We start from the raw sequence: 14,246 nt of genomic DNA on the forward strand, positions 1-14,246 counted from the left end.
CCCATTTTATTATTATTATTATTATTATTATTATTATTTTTTGAAATCTCAAGTGTTAAACAGCCATTGTGTATTCGTAAATTCATTGTTGTGTCAGTGATTTCACTGGGTAGGAAATCCAGATATGTTTCTCACAACTTGATGGTTTTGTTTAAATATATTCTTATAAAACTTTGTTATCTGGTGAAAATAAAGCATTATTTTCCATTATGAATCCTCAAATGCAAGTTTCATTTGTTTGTTATTTTATGAGTTTTTAAAAGCCTCTTTAAAAGCCCATGTCATAGTATGGAGCCTTGCCGGCTTAAAGTAATTCGATATAATTAAAGACTTACAGCATAGAGAGTAAAATCAGAGCAGAGACGACAGTGCGATGTCTGGGCTGGCAAATGGTCACATGTACGGCCTCTTGTCAGTTTACGTCAGTTAGGATTTTGTTCTAACTGTTCATGTAAATGCCTAAATAGTAGCAAATTACACTCCCCCAAGGGGCCATGGCTTAAGCAGAATCGGGCAAAACAAAAAATATGCAGTGATGTTAATTGCAATTTATTAGAAGTCGCTGGTGTGGAAACACTCAAAATGCTGTGTTGTCATCAGATGTAGCTTGCAGTAAGACTAAAACAATACAAAGGGACCAGGCCCCGAGGATGCTAAGTCAATAATCGCAAGGCCAATTCCCAAGACAACGTTTGACAGAAACCATCAAAGAACTAAGAAAGTACATGTAAGTGAAAGCAGGAAATAAGGACAGAATCGTGCTAAGAGAAGGAGTGAGCAGTTTTCAATGTGAATGACGTCTTGGAAAGACGAAATAAATTTAGGCCTCTGAATGTTGGTATATTTTGTAAATTTTCAAGAAGCTTCTGTGTTTTCCTGTATTTGCTGAAAATTCCTGAAAGACCAGCTCAAAATTCACTGTCATTTTAAACCTCTTTGCTGCTCTAAAACTTCCCTGTACAAACTGCATGTGGACTATATCAGTAGCTCATGTCATACCCATGACATTTGCATCAAACAACAGTTATAGCAAATGAAAGCTACTATAATAGAACTATACTAATCTCGTCTTAATGTAACAGTTTCTAACATTTGGAGAATAGAACATTTAAAGAGTATTTCCACTTGTTTATCCATGTTATGCTTTCGTAATAAATTTTAACCCAAATTCAACTCAAAGGATAGTATCTGATACATATGACACAATGACGTGTGAAATACTGCATTGGTCATGCAGTAGGTCTGTGTTAATTACTAAAATGTTAATTGGTCTCACAGCAACCTGCGGATGGTTGTGGGATTCCCACCGGGCTCTGTCTCTGTTTCCTGCCCGGTATAAGTGAAATATTCTTGAGTACGGCGTAAAACACCAATCAAATAAATAAAATGTCAATCAATGTTAAGGTACAGGTATATGGAGAGTAGAATGTTAATCATTGTTAAGGTACATATGTTAAGGGTGGTATTTCAAGAAGTTCTACAAGCCCAGGTACATATATTAAGCTCAGGTTTTTACATAGATGCAAACCACAATGGCAGCAAGATGTTCCATCTTTGATGTCTTACCGGCTAATTATAATCAGTTGCAAAACTGATGTCTTAAATTTTTTGTCTTGATTTTTTTTGCATTGAGCTCAAATTTTGCATACAAGGACATTTGGGCGATGTTCTGTCCTAAATGCCCTGCAACGAAAAGTTGCAAACTTCTTGACTTTGTTCCCATTGTGCCTCATTTATTTATTTATTTGATTTGGTGCCACACAGTTATGAGGCATCCTTATAAAGTCATTGTTGGTAGGAAAACAGAGTGGGCTGGTAGGGAAATTTTTATGGCAAAACAAAGTTGGGCTGAGGGGGAGCGGTTATGTTTGTGTTGGGGGTGGCTTGGTTGGTTGCAGATTTGGGGGGGGGGGGGGGGTTCTGGTGGGGTGAAGAGAATTTTGTCCATGTATAACCTCCCAAACTACTGCACAGATTTGCTGAAACCTGGCTGATCATGCCTATAGATCTAAACTTAGGAATAGGAATATTAAATAGATAGGAATATTAAAGACGTTAACATTGGGTGAAAAGTTTTTAAAAAATTCTATCAAAAGCCAAATAAATGTTTTTGAGTAGGACCTCTATCTGTGTGGTTGGTTGGGTCACTCCTCAGACCCCACAAACATAGTTTTAATGATGGTCTGATGGCGCTCAAGTTTTGTGGGTGGAGGAGACTGAAACGCCTGTCAGTCTGGGCCAAGTCCAAAATGGGTAATGTGGGTCTCATTTTGGTCACATGTTTCCAGATCAGGAAACTATGATGATTCTTTTTTGAATTGGACACAAACAACTGTTTCCTGAATTGGACACAAGCAATTGTTTTCTGAATTGGACACAAGCAATTGTTTCCTGCATTGGACACAAGCAACTGTTTTCTGAATTGGGCACAAGCAACTGTTTTCTGAATTGGACACAAGCAACTGTTTCCTGAACTGGACACAAGCAACTGTTTCCTGAACTGGACACAAGCAACTGTTTCCTGAAATGGACACAAGTAACTGTTTCCTGAATTGGTCACATATGTTTCCTAAATGGGAAACATTAAAGAATTTCCTGAACAGGCAATATTCTCTGACATTGATATGTTACTGTAAATATATTGAAAAAAGTAATATTTTATAAAGAAAACTAGGCAGGTCGGTAAAATTCAAATGTAAAAAATCAAAAGTTAATTGTTTGCTTTGGAAAAGGTTGAATGTATGTAAACAGGAAGCAGTGTGTTACATATGAATATAACAAACATGTATTTGATCTAACCAAATCCATTAATGAACTTTAAACAGTGCAGCCTGTGTAAGGTACTAGGGAAGCTTGTAATTATGTCATACTTCAATCATTGGCGTCCAGTGAATGTGCATATTCTGACCAGCTCGGTAATTAATTAAATCATTTTGTTGGTTAACTACATGCCCATGTACTCTTATTCTATCTATATATTAACTTATAAACCTGTTCTTAAGTGATATCATTTCATATAGATTGGTATATAAAAGAGCAGGCATGTATTAGTACTTCCTTTCCACGCAAAACTATTCATGGCATTGCATGTGTTTATCTAATTACATGTAAACGCTGGAATGTATGGATAGCAAATAAGCTGTCATATTTAAAGTCTAGAAATACATTTTGATACCTTGTTTACTTGCAAGTACATAATTATAAACACTATGTGAGCGTACATGTGTGTTGGTAGCCTGGAATGTCCACTGTCTGCCCGGCATCATTGAAAACTGATGAACGCTTCTCTCTTGTGTGTGTTACCCGCTTGATTTCCTATTTGTATAATTTCTTACATGCCTTTGTCTTTGGGAGCTAGTGTTAAACGTTGTTTTGGAAATGGATCTTGCGATTATCGACTTGGAACGCCATTTACGGACTACGAATGGTATATGAATGTCGGACATGACGCTTATATTTTGGTACTAGTGGTGGTACAAGTGAGGTGGGAAGATGGGTGAGATGTAGCACATGTAAGTATAGTCTGTAGCATTATTGCATAGTTAGAATAGTCATGTTTTATTGCCCTCCAGGGGCATTGAAGTGACCCAGGCATACCAGTGGCAAGATATTTGTCTCCAGTACATTGTATCAGGGCTTGTTAATGGGATGGGGCGGACCTGTTGGTGGATTATTGACTGTATGAGGCTTGATAGTGGTTTTCACACATCACAAACGCCAGTCTCTAACCAGTCTCAATCCTGGTCCTGATTAACCAACAGTAGAAGTGACAATGCTTTCTAATTTAAATTATTGCGCTTGGGACATGGACTCTACTCGCACATGTAAATGTACGTTGCTCTACAGCTCAATACATGTATTTTACATGTACTCCAGATGTGAAGGTCATTAATTTTGTAATTTACTATCACTGACACACACCCAGATCAATAATCCCAAGGCCAATTCAAAAAACGATGTTTAACACAAACCACCAAAGAACAAAGAAAGTTTTTGAAAGTACGAAATGACGGCATGTATTCATGCAACGAGAATGATGTTGGAAAAACGCAAGAAATGTTTAGGTGAATTAATGAAATCAGTATGCAAATCGCCTATCATGCTATTTTAGCTCTCAGTAATCGAAATACGTATCTAAATGCTTTGATTGCAACTTTCCATGCATGCATTTCCCAGGTGGCGATCAATATATGGTCTCCAGACCCAAGCTAAGCAGGGTTAGACACAGTTATGGAGCAGTTATGAGTGCGGCGCCAGAGATTCTGGACACTCTGGCTGTTTAACCTGCAAGAAAATGATACCCATTTTAAACCTTATTGCGCACCAATGTGCAGGGGCGGAGAAAAATAAAACTGAATTAATTAAAATGGCATTTATGTAGCCATGTGTCTATTGTCCGAATTCGAATATTTCCAAAATACATGTAAAGTCATAGAAATAAATTTATGTACTAGGTCAATTTTATCAACCAAACTTTACTTACTTTCATTTTACAAGCAAATATATAAAATTCACGAAAGTTTCCTGTTTAGGATACTTATGTCTTAATCCAGAAATGTTTCCTGATTTGGGCTTGGACCGGACTGCCTGTGGTAAACCACCAAACTTTTTGCCAAGGTACTGACAAGCTTTCCTGCAACTGATGTTCCAATATATACTCCATATTGGCGGAAGGCAAGTGGCCTTCAATGAAGTTAACATTTCACAAATAGCCACACCAGCATCGTCGACCACTTACCAAGGCCACACAACCAGTGAGAATGGGGATAATTTATAAAGTTCCTATCTGGGTTTGAACCCACATCCCCTGTTTTCTAGCTAACTATTGAAAGACAATTGCTTTGTTCACCAGCAGACCTTAGTTGCCCAGTGTATTACTCAGTATGAATGTTAATGACGCCGTAGGTATCTAAACAGTTGTTTAGACAACCTCTTGCCACTGCACTACCAAATCTGGCATTCTTGTTTACATGTATTGCATGTTTCATTTACCCTACTGTCACACCATTATTATCTCAGTGACCGTAAGTCCTGGGGGGAGGGGGGAGGGGGGGGCTTGGCCATGCATTAGCTAACTCCTTTTGTAGATCACAAAGCAATGAAAAGGTGCGAACTGTATATGAGCCGTTCTCATTTCGGGATAAGGACATTCTGGTCATGATGGTCACGGTGGTGTTGTTGATAATGTATGGTAGTACTACATGTACATCATCCAGTGGATTGCACACTTGTTGAAAGCTGTTTGTCTTCCACCCGTATTGGTGTGAATATGCGTATGTCAAATAATGCACAAACTTGTCGAAGATGTGTGGTTTACCAGCTTGATTCTCTCATAAAACTGACCAGTCCACCATTGTATAATTGAAAATTTCAAAGTATGTACTTTAACGACACTCAGATAAATAATATGTCATCCATTGGTCTCAGAATTATGTCTGGCGTTTCCTATATGTACCTATATTTTCTGAGAAAAATTCCTATATTTCTCCAATATTTTTCTGAAAAAAAAAACTCTTATTTTCTCCTGTATATTTGCTGAGAGGCATTCTGAAGACTGCAATAATGAAATAATAATGAATAATGAAACACGAATCAGTATTATATGCGTTAGTGGATGCATTTTACACATTATATATAATTATATATTTATGTATGTCTTAAACTATGTACATTTTAAACTGATTGTGATGCTAATTTTGTCACTGGTCATATTGGTTGGTGGCTTATGATTTGGATATTCCGCCTGTAATATTATTATCGGATTTGGGAATAATATGGGAATAATATTTGTCTCGTATCCCAATTTTGGATGCTTCCCAAAGAGTTCGGATCTTAATTGGTAGCTTACAATACACTAGTCACGATATGATTGCGTTGATTATAGACTGTTTGCATGTATAGGCCTAAGTATTGCAGCAGTGGTTTTGAGCGACAGCGGCATGAGCCCTGTTGTGCAGTTTTTACAGTTTTACACATATGTATTTCGCCATGTATTTACATGGCGGTTTGTGCGTTTCAGGAAATCTACTTCGAAATTTGAAAACTTAGGCCTAATTTTCACAGTGCTTTGTTTTTGATACCGGAAATTGAAATTTGGACACAATTGTCTTAAGTACAAAGTGATAAGGTAGTGAAAATCTTAATTTCTAAGGCCAAAAAATAGCCCCTAAAATCGTATTTCAAAGTCAGAAATGGCTTTGAGGAATTGGACCCATAAAATGAAAACGACAGGAGTGTATATACTCAGCCAGCCAATCAATAATAATAATAATAATAATAATAATAATAATAACAATAATAATAATAATAATAACAACAGTAATAATAATAATACGGAACATAGGTAACATGCATGGAACTAGTGCTTAGAGAACTGAAATCCCGCCTTGTATATACTTATATATAGGTCCTACACCTTGTAGCAAATGCATACCTTTTCAACAGATAAAGAGTTACACAATATCTGATATCTGATATACTTCATATATTATATGCATACATTTGCCTGCTAATATTTGCCACTATTCCATTACAGTATGCCTATAATCCATGTGACCCTTGGAAAATTCATGAGGAAACATCACGAGAGTGAGATTTATGGGTGGTGGTGGGGTGTGGGGCTGTATTTGAACACTGCGTGGGCTAACCGGACTATGTACAAAGGCCAACAGTCAATAACCTGGCGTTATCAGAGTACTTACCTTCACAGATAGCTCTGACACTTACTCACCGAAGTCGCCTTGACACCATAGGTCTGTACATGTATGTATGTATAGGCTTAGTTACGCTGGAATCTCAGATGTTCTATACATGTACTGGTATGTCAGTTAACTGTGTAGCGGCACAGATATGTAGGCCATGTGTCCCGTAGAGGTCTTGTTATATGTGTATAAGGCGCGTGTATACACCAGGCTTTTTTGCACAGAAACTAACGGTTTTGAACACCCAGCATTGTATTTGAACCACATTATATTACATTCAAACATAACGTAAAGGTGCTAGATCTACAGGAGATATATATTTCTCCTCAAGTTAACGATTCCATTTACTGAAACAGTTATAAATATTTACCTCTGTTAATTAGCCTATGAAGTCATAAAATTATGAGGGGATTTTACCTCTTCAGGTCTCACAAACCATTTGTCTCTTTTTATTCGAATATCAGTTGTGATCTTTCATGCAAATTGTTCCTCTATAGTCTATCCACTGTCCTGCTCTTACACAGAGTGAGACATGCAACAATTTGTCTACAAGACGCGGGTTCATTTTCGACCATCAGCCGTATTGGATGAAAACTATATGTTAATTGTATGTACTGTTGAGCCATGCAATTTCAAGAAGCCTAGGTGCACGCTCTTTACTGTAACCAGAATGTTTGTCCAGTGTAGAGATTTTGAATTTTGAGGGATTATTAATGCTTCTGGTCTTATATAAGCCTGCACACTAAGGTGTTATTCCATCCTGGAGACGAAGGTGTTATTCCAGCCTGGAGACTGAGGTGTTATTCCAACCTGGAGACTGAGGTGTTATTCCAGCATTGAGACTGAGGTGTTATTCCAACCTGGAGACTGAGGTGTTATTCCAACCTGGAGACTGAGGTGTTATTCCATCCTGGAGAATGAGGTGTTATTCCAGCCTGGAGACTGAGGTGTTATTCCAACCTGGAGATTGAGGTGTTATTCCATCCTAGAGACTGAGGTGTTATTCCATCCTGGAGACTGAGGTGTTATTCCAACCTGCAGACTGAGGTGTTATTCCAACCTGCAGACTGAGGTGTTATTCCAACCTGCAGACTGAGGTGTTATTAGACTGCGAAATTATGGCCTGCTGACGAGAAAGAGAGGAAACCATGGCAGATCTTTCGGGGTAAAATCCCAACCGGCGAAAGATGGATTGCTCATTGTTCTCTTGTAAACGCTGAGTACTACGTCATCAGTTTGTCCCCATATCGTCATCGCAAAAGCAGGAATGAAAAAGAGACTATACATCTTCGTCCAGATTTACCTTCGGCGGGAAAGGATCCCCACTGGTATCGAAGCTAGATTTCTCAACGCGCCGTTTGTTGTTCGAAAGCGACACATTATATCACTGTAATAATATACATGTAATAAGTAATATAAAATGGGTTACCCAATTTCAGCCCAAGGTAGAACTAACCATATTTCCTCGGTCGTTCCATGCAACGTCAGCTGTCTCAGGCTCGAAGCTCTCGCGAGAATGCGATTAAAAAGAATTCATGAATTCAAAAAAGAATGCCTTACGTTATTTATTTATTCATTTGATTGATGTTTTACACCGTACTCAAGAATATTTCACTTCTACGACGGCGGCCAGCATTACGGTGGGAGGAAACCCGGCAGAGCTCGGGGCAAACCCACGACTATCCGCAGGCTGCTGGAAGACCGCATGCCTTACTGGTGGAGGACAAGTAATCCTACAATGAAGAAGACAAGACTGCGCAAATGCCTTTATACGCGACCCCATCGATCGCTGACTTGCAAGTCTCTGACCGACATATGAGTCATACATGCACATAATAGAAGTAAGAAGAATCAAATACGTCAGTGCATAGACAACAGAATCAGGATAAAACGATTTTAAGCAATCAGATAAAAACACTCGAGGCGTGAAGATTATTGAAGAATTGGACAGGAGCTCATATATTTATACAATAAATGATCTGTTGACAAATGCTCATGTATGTGTGATGTATCGTAATTTGTCACGGTAGAAGTGATCATCACACAACGTAGTGTCACCTATATTTGAAGATGATTATAATGTACTCTGCGCCACGTCTTACTTTCTGGTGAAAATAGTGAAGTTCTAAACACATTTTGTTCGTAGCATAAGAGTAAACTATGGGTACGTTTATAGGCAGTTTGACAGACTGCGAATGCGCAAAGGAAACCACAAGCAAGATATAAATACGATGTAATCTACTGATGACACACCCAGTAAAATTTGTTGGTTTCCCGTTCTGTACCACCACAAGCAAACCAGCAGGTATCGGTTTGGGCTTTGCCAGGAATCGTCCCCAGTTCTTCACAGATAGCAATGGCGGCATACAAATCCCCGAACCCGTCAGTTTGGTGACCGATCTTTAGGGCGTTCCTCGGGGGCCCGGATCCATCGCTCATGACCAACTGGAGGGGGCTAGGGTGGTGGTGCACGACCCAAGAGAAGTTGTCAGTCTCGAACTCTTCACCGTTGTAGGAGTACCAGCAAGTATCCCCCACAGCCTTCCCTGCTATATCCCCATTCTCCGTATGAGCCACAGCGGTCCAAATCTGCCCGGCCCCATCCGTCTGGACGGCCAATTGGACGGCGGCATTGGGCAGAAATCCGGTGTTCCGAACCAAGGTAAAGTGCGTGCCCGCCATAATTAAAGGTATATAGTGTCAGTCAAAGCGGTGATCTCTATAATAAACAGGAAGAGAGAAATATAAATTTATAAACTTACAACTTATGAATGGACATAGCAATAAATAAGCACACCTGTTAAACGATTTTCCATTCAAACTTGTTCGCTAGCTATATTTATTTAAAGCACATGCTATATATAAAAACAACGTCCAATGCAGCCAGATTTCACATTGGTTAACCTGTCATTCCTGTACCGGCATACCCTATAGCTAAGTTGCTTAACGGTGATAACCATCTACCTCTAAGACACTGTGCCATAAATCAATACACACGGGCATGCACTATATGAACTTTAAAATCAGCTACACAATGTAATACATCGTGAATTGCACGTCATTCTAAAAATCAAATATGTACCTTCGCCGTTGGACTTGCGGACACTATAAATCTTGAACAAAGGTCTTGGGGGAAAAAGGTCTTTTATGTTGTTTTTTACAGTGTTTTTTTCCCCTTTTCAGTTCTGATTTTGGATATTATCATTTTCATGTCGGAAGCCATAAGTGTATAGGGTATCCCGTAGAACATGCTCTAGCCAGGATATGGCTGAAATAGCACTAATGTGGCGTAAAAGCCCTGATGTTGCAATCTTCCACAGAGGGGAGTGTTCCAGTTATTGTGTCAACCCTGAGCGGTGAAATAACATAAAATACAGGCCGTTCCTCTATACTGAGCTAATTTAAGATAAATATCATAAGTACTCCATTTACCCAAATTCCACGCTATGTGCAAGTAAATCAAGCTTACCAGAGGCAAAATGTTAACCGAGTGATTGTTGGCTTTCCGTGCAAGTGTGACGAGTTGCCGGACTGTGGTGGCTGTCTTATAACCCAAGGTACACTTCTAACAGTCTACGCCCACGGTCAGTATGGGTTAGTGTCGAAATCAAACAGGTCCCCACCCTATCGGTTATCAGCAGATCATATATAATACGTATACGGTACTTATCAATGTTTGCGTAGTCTATGTCACTTGAGTTGTCCAGGTAATACAGCCAACCCGGGGAAATGCACATTATCAGACTATGTACAGGTGTGCAGCTACAGAGGTATTGTGGTTGTAGCCGGAACTTAGACAATGAACTGTTCGTTGTCAAAAAAGTATACTAGTAACCTGCATAACTCCCCTGACTATAAGCCGCAGCCGACATATCGGGGACTGCATTGGAATATTTGTCATAAATGTTACACACACAAAAAAACCATGTGTTGAAATCTAACACAAGTACTTATGTTGTTTTAATTCAACACAGAAATGGACCGGCCCGGACAGCACAGTTGGTAGAGCGTCCGCTTCGGGACCGGTAGATCCAGGATCAATCCTTGTTCGAGTCACACCTAAGACTTTAAAAGAGGAAGTTGTAACTTCCTCGCTTGGCGTTCAGCATGAAGGGGATAGTGCAACGACTGGTTGACCCGTATCAGTATAATGGCTCGGGCGGGGCGGCTTACTTGCCTTCGGTAAGTCGTCTCAGTGATGCAGCACTAAATAAAAGAGCGGTGGAAATCCGTCCTGCAACAAGGAGGCACATTACACGTGCATGCACCCTAATGATTCCTTCGTCGTCATATGACTGAAAAATTGTTGAGTACGACGTTAAACCCCAAGCACTCACTCACTCAACACAGAAATGTGTTACCCCAACACAAACATGTGCTGAATAACTTCCTAACCCCCTATACTGTTACTATGAGTGAAATACGTTAAGGATGAACAATGAAATTAGATAAGTACCGCAAAGGGTTTGTATTAAAATTATCCAGATAAATACACTAAAGCGCCTCTGTTAAAACCTCATCTAAGTAGACGGGAATGCTCCATTCCTTAAAATTAATGGAGCAGAGGCCCCATTATTTTAAGGACTGGGGCGTTCCTTAAAAGTAATGCAGGAATGTAACAACAGTTTGACGTCATAGGTTGGTTTTAAACAGTCAGAATTTACCGGAGAATTAACGATTGTAAAAGTTAAACAGGTGTTCACTGGGCAAGTTTGGGCTAGGTATTGTTTTGCGGAGCCGCCAATGCTTGGTTTCCAATGCTGACTGCTTAAATTCAAGTTGTAAAGCAGCTTTGCGTGATACTGTATGGGCCATTTTCCTAATGAGGCGTGGATTCCGGTCGGCATTACCTGTGTATCGGGCAACAGTTAGTAGAAGGTCATTTTGGGCCTTCAAGAAGGTAGGTCTCGAACTGCGTCGGTGAGTTGGGGTTAGACATAAGCACAATGTACTTCATGTGGTTTCAGCAAGTTTTTCAGAGCTAGGAAAGTGTTGAATATGATTTCTCCCGGTAAGCCCAGTGATATTACTCCTGAGCCAATTTGGGCCCTTAACGTTGTTTGGTATCCTGGGAATGAACCCCATACAAATGGCTTAACTCGTAAAGAAATTTATTTGAGTATTTACCAACAAGATAATGTCCAACTGTACATAACTGCACAAAATGAATGGGATTCATCAGGCTTTTAGATTACTGGCTGTGTACATGCAATGACTGGGATCTCAACCATTCACAAACACATTTTCCAACATCGTCTTGCCTTTGGACAACTTTTATACAACGACTTTACTCACCTCAATCATAATAAATACTGTTACATTACAACACAAATGCCAATATCCAAAATAGCAAAAACAGCCAATTAAATTTATTTCAGCCTGCATAGATCCCTATATTTTTTAAAATATTTTTTACGATATAAAATTGAATACAACAATCCGGCTAAGACAACAATGATGGTAATATATGGTTATAAATAATATTACAAAGACAATTCCATGATAGTGAGTTTACCAGATAAAATCATGAATAAATCTAAAAAAAATTCATACTTTTCAAAAATTATCATCAACATTTCCCTAACTTCTTCATCTGTATTTCCTACGTTCTTCATGCGTTTCTTTAAGGTATCTATAACCTATCACCATACCAACCATGGAAAGGCCTAAACAAAAAATAAAACTTTATTTAGTATAAACAAAAAATGTTTCTGAGAAAGCATATCAACCAATGAGGACAATTATCACATTAATGACAGTTCAGTGCACAATTCAGTAGGCTTAAAATTTTATTTTCCATACAATAAAATTTGTAAACTGAAATTCAAAAGCTTGAATTAAAATGCTACATCTGAAAACACTACTCATTAATAATATTCATTCACTTCAGACAAGATACCTCTACGGCCGTAAGTGGGAAGGTCTGTAAGCAACCTGCGGATGGTCGTGGGTTTCTTATGGGCTCTGCCCGGTTTCTTCCCATGATAATGCTGGCCGCCGTATAAGTGAAATATTCTTGAGTACGGCGTAAAATACCAATCAAATAAATAAATAAATAAATCAGACAAGATATTCAAATTCGCACTGGAAACAAGGTATGGTGCTCAGGAAATAAGATTCATTTTTCATTTTAAAACACAACATCAGGATCAGTTTATCTTGTTACAAGCAGAAGTGTGAAAGGTATCAAATTGCCTGATTCTGAGGGTTATATTCGTCTTCAAAAGATGTTTTAAGGTTTATTTATATCCTGCTGGAAACGTGTGTTTTAGCAATGTAAATAATATTTAATAACCTTTATTTGCCTCAGCATATGAATAATTTATCAATTATTAGGACAACGATATAAGCTCTCACCTGATACACAAAGAGGTGTGATTACACCCACCGTCACAGGAGCAGTTTTATACAAGAACATTTCACTCAAAAAGTGGCCATTTGCAAGAACAAATGAAAACAGCGTCAAGTTATATAAGCTGAAAATATAAAAAAAAAACATTGTACAGTAGTTAAGTTGATAAAAGTGCATATTGGTGAACAAAGATATTAGCACTTTTTCGCTAGTTTATCAATAACTGCAGTTTAAGTAAATAAACATTGAGGTGAGTTTTTAACAAATGTAAAAAAACTGTTAATTTGTGAAAAGCACATATTGGTATACAAAGATGTTAGCACTTTTTTCACTTGCTGGTTTTATCAATCAATGCAGTTCATGTAATTAAACACTGAGGTATATTTTCCACAAATATAAAAAAAAATAATCTTCACACCAGGTGAGAAATTGGTGAATCACAGGGCAGCTGTCAGGGACTTATGTGTTAAATGCTTTTCGGAATAAGATGAATTATCAGTTTAGTCACTAAGCAAGTAAGAGTAAAACAGTTCATAAATCATAAGGAACCATAAACTAGTAACAAACAAGTAACTATTATTTTGGTTATATATATATATATATATATATATATATATATATATATATATATATACACATATATAGAACATTGTCTCCTTGTAGCAGATAGGTCTTGGTCACAACACATTTGCAGTGTTGGAAATCTGGACACAACACATTTGTTGTGCTGGAAATCTGGACGAAACACATTTGTTGTGCTGGAAATCTGGACGAAACACATTTGTTGTGCTGGAAATCTGGACGAAACACATTTGCACTGGACAGACAATGAAACAATGATTAACACATTTCTATTAACCACACATTTTTTCAGAAAACACATACTACTGCTGCCTGTACTAAAGTATCTCTTAAAATATACAATTACACAAGTCTTTCTTATTAAAAACAGAGCATACAATGCAAGGTAGCCAAAATTCAGGTTGTTGAATAATACACATTACTGTGTTAAAATAGTTTCAGATTTGTAAGCATCGAAACAACCGAATTTTCGGGAAGTAAATTCCTGTACCTCTTGTTGTGGATATCAAATGCACATAACACACGTAAAGCTGCAGATAATAAGGTCCAAACCCCAAATAGCCTTGCCATGAGTCCATTCACTGGAAATAAAAGGAGACTTATGCTTAGTA

Source organism: Liolophura sinensis, chromosome 6 (genome assembly GCF_032854445.1).
Source record: "Liolophura sinensis isolate JHLJ2023 chromosome 6, CUHK_Ljap_v2, whole genome shotgun sequence".
Taxonomy (NCBI): domain Eukaryota; kingdom Metazoa; phylum Mollusca; class Polyplacophora; order Chitonida; family Chitonidae; genus Liolophura; species Liolophura sinensis.